Source organism: Desmodus rotundus, chromosome 6 (genome assembly GCF_022682495.2).
Source record: "Desmodus rotundus isolate HL8 chromosome 6, HLdesRot8A.1, whole genome shotgun sequence".
In the NCBI taxonomy this organism is placed as follows: Eukaryota; Metazoa; Chordata; class Mammalia; order Chiroptera; family Phyllostomidae; genus Desmodus; species Desmodus rotundus.
The window spans coordinates 7,201,584-7,205,473 of NC_071392.1; the positions used below are offsets into that span (position 1 = coordinate 7,201,584).

At 46.5% G+C, this 3,890-nt stretch overlaps 1 pseudogene; it reads right to left on the minus strand.

The window, feature by feature from the left end:
* Positions 1 to 1,507: 1,507 nt before the first annotated feature.
* On the minus strand, positions 1,508 to 1,598 carry LOC112307039 (U6 spliceosomal RNA; annotated as a pseudogene).
* Positions 1,599 to 3,890: the final 2,292 nt, after the last annotated feature.

Genomic DNA, 3,890 nt, shown 5'->3' on the forward strand with positions numbered 1-3,890 from the left:
GGGAAAGGCCCCTGTTAAGTGTTCAGGACATCAGGGATGCTGACTGCAGGCAGCTGAACCCTGGCCTCTGCTTGACAGCCTGCACACTCCAAGCTGCCTGTGTGGGGGAGCAGAGCTGTGTCCGCCTGCGCCATTCAGCATCCCCTGAACACAGCTGGGGGGCGGCACCCATCCATGGGACACGGGTTTTCTTTTTTAATTTTGGTAACTTACAAGAAATGTACCGTTTTAACCAGTTTCATAAGTGGCGAGGGGCATATTCATGTTGCTGCACAACCATCATCATCGTCATCATCCGTTTCCAGAACTCTTTCCGTCTTGTAAACTGCAACTCTGTCCCCATTAAGCAACTCCTCCCCTCCCCCCACCCCCGGCCCCTGGCCACCTCCATTCTGCTTCCTGTCTCTGTGAACCTGACTACTCTAGGTACCTCGAGTAGGTGGGATCATATGATCATATTTGTCTTATTTGTCCAACGTATTTCACTTAGGTTGATGCCCTCAAATTCATCCATGTTGTAGCAAGTGTCAGAATCCCCTTCTCTTAAAAGCCAAATGATAATTATCCCATTGTGTTTAAATAACATACCACATTTTGTTTCCCCATTCATCCATTGATGGACATTTGTGTTGCTTAGGGCACAGATTTTTAAAAGTAGGTGTTCACTTTAAATTCTGAAGTCACTTGGCAGGAAAGAAACCCCTAAATAGCCTAAAACTGGGCAGTGCACCACACGAAGGCCATCTTCCACACCCACTGAAGGCAGCGCAGTGCATTTGGAAAATAAAAAAAAAACCCACCTTTTTACATATGCGAAAGCCACCAACTTTTCCAGAATGAGAGAAAAGAGGAGAGCTCCGAGGACCCAATAATTATGACAAAAGTTGGCTGCATCATATCATTTGTACCAAAGAACCAAAGGGCAGTGGAATTCTCTCTGCCATTCAGATGAGACTGAATAATTTGGAGGGAGCTTTGGGAATTATAAATCGTGTCTCACAATCTCGGGTCAGGTGTGTAGATGGGGCAGGCAGTGGTTTGCCACAGTTTCCAAGATTCAGCAAAGTGGGGGCCTCGCTACAGGGGCCTCAGGGACCTGGTTGTCCCAGGGTACCTGCTTTGAGAGACACCGATTTAGGTATTAAGTGGCAAGTCTATGGCCCTATTATTGTAGTATCTGAAAATTGCTTTTAAACATTTTCCCAATGAAGCTATGTTTATTATATTTGGACCACCTGTTTGTTTTGAAAATCGTGAGTTACTAAATTTCTAGTTGATTAGGTAATGGATAAAAGGGACTTTGTTATAGAAAGAAAACAAGAGCCCTGGCTGGGTGACTCCGTTGATTGGAGCATCATCCCATACACCAAAAGGTTGCAGGGTTGATTTCTGGTCAAGGCACATACCTAGTTTGTGGGTTCAATCCCCAGTCAGGGCATGTACAGGAGGCAACCAATAGATGTTTCTCTTTCTCTCTCTCTCTTTCTCTCTTTCTCCCTTCCTCTTGCTCTAAAATCAATAGACATCCTTGTGCAGGGGCCTTGCTAATCTTCTCTGTATCATCCCAATTTTAGTGCATGTGCTACCAAAGCAAGTACAGAGAGATGCAAATTAAAACCACAACGAGATACCACTTCACACCAGTGAGAATGGCCATCATAACCAAATCAATAAACAGCAAGTGCTGGTGAGAATGTGGAGAAAAGGGAACCCTAGTGCACTGTTGTGGGAATGCAGACTGGTGCAGCCACTGTGGAAAACAGTATGGAATTTCCTCAGAAAACTAAAAATGGAACTGTCTTTTGACTCAGTGATTCCACTGCTGGGATTATACCCTAAAAATCCTGAAACAACAGTTCAAAAGAACCTATGCACCCCAATGCTCATAGCAGCACAATTTGCAATGACCAAGTGCTGGAAACAGCCTAAGTGCCCATCAGTAAATGAGTGGATCAAAAAACTGGTACTTTTACAGGATGGAATACTACACAGCAGAAAGGAAGAAGGAACTCTTCCTTTCTACCTTTCACGACGGCATGGATGGAACTGGAGAGCATTATGCTAAGCCAGGCGGTGAAAGACAGACAAATACCATATGACCTCACCTGTAAGAGGAACCTAATGAACAAAACAAACAAGCAAAATGGAATCAGAAGCAGGGAAACGAGGAACAGACTCACAGTGACCAGAGGGGAGGACAGAGGGGGATAAAGGTGGAAAGAAGGGGAAGGGACTAGTCAAAGAACATGTATGAATGACCCATGGACATGGACAACAGTGTGGGGACTGACTGTGGGAGTGCGGGTGGGCTGAGTGGAGGAGGGCAAAGGGGGAAAAATTGGGACAACTGTAATAGAATAATAATAAAATAGTTAATAAAAATAAATAAAAAATAAAATCAATGCATGTATGAACATATCCTTGGGTGAGGATTAAAAAGAAAGAAAGGGAACACGGAATGATTTCCATTTAAAGAAAAAAAATCATACATGGTATTTATTTTTCCAATGGGTAAATTGTATTTCTCAATTTTACCAGTGAAAATATATGAGAAGGAAGACTCATAAATGCTAAGCCGTGTAGTAACTCAAGTCACGAGAATTCTCTAGAGTGTGACCAGCTGCATCCCATCATGGTGAGGGAGACCCTTGGGGTGACGTTGCACCATAAGCATGGGAGGCATGACACCCATGTGACCAGGGTTAGTGGTCAAGAGAGGGTACTGAGTCACAGTCCGGGGATGCTAAACCCAGCTCTGCGGTGTCCCCATGAGGCTACTACCCAGGCTGGAACACAAAGCTAGGAAGTACAGCCCCTCCTGCTCGTCCATCATGCTGTGTTAAATACACAACTAGGCAAACCCAGGCAGTGTGCTTTCCAACAGAACCTCCCAGGATTTAGCTTCCCAGAGCTCAGTACAACCTTCCCTTTCCTCATCTGTGGAATAGACATACCACCACCTTGTCCTGACTTTGTTATCATTCCAGGTGAATTCAGACGGGCCAAAGTCTCGGCATTTTCCCCAAACACTGAAGTTTCCAATATTTCTCCATGCACCGTACTGAGGGAAAAAACCTGATGTTATTAAATGATTCTTGAGGCACCTTTAGTGGCAGAATCTGTCCCCAGTGTGCAAAGGGTGGGAAGCATGGGGCCTTTGAATCAGTACTGTGACTATTTCAGTGGGACCTAAGCTAGCACTTTCGAAGACAGCTGCTGGGGACCAGGCAGCATCCAGCGGCCAAGGGCGCTAACGTCGTGAGCTGTGGCTGTCGGCACCCACTTTGTCCTTCAAAATAAACCCTCAAGACCAAGTTCTGGTGAGGAAGCTTACCTAGAGGGTGAGGAGGCGGTGGTCTTTGCTGGCGGTCGCCTTGAGTTAACCAAGTTCCAAAGTAAAGGAAGCAGGTCAGTGTTAGGCTGGGGAGTGTCCTCTGCAGATGCCAATGTGTCCTCTCCTCCCAGGGCACCGCAGAGGCATCCTCACCTATGTCTCTGTCCCCGAGGCCCGGGTTCCTCAGGGCAAATAGGAACCAGACAGAGTGTCCAGGCACTCTTGGGGGTGGGGAATGGATGCCTGCCCTGCACTTGCATTTCCAAAGTGCTCTCTTTCCCTCCGTGGCTCATGGGGAGCCTGAAATGAAGGCCCATCATATGTAATTTTCATTTTCACTCTGCTTCTGCCTTTCTCTTTGAAGTAGAGGGCCCCGTTCGAAATCGCACCGTTGCTACTTGCTAGAAACCATAACGACAATGATGACAATGACAATTGTGGCTACCACGTCCTAGCCATTTTCTCTGTGCCCATCCCTGAACTGTAGGCACAACAGGACTCCAGGGATGTGAGGCTCGACCAGAGCTGCCTGCTCCACCCCACAGGATCTGAGACA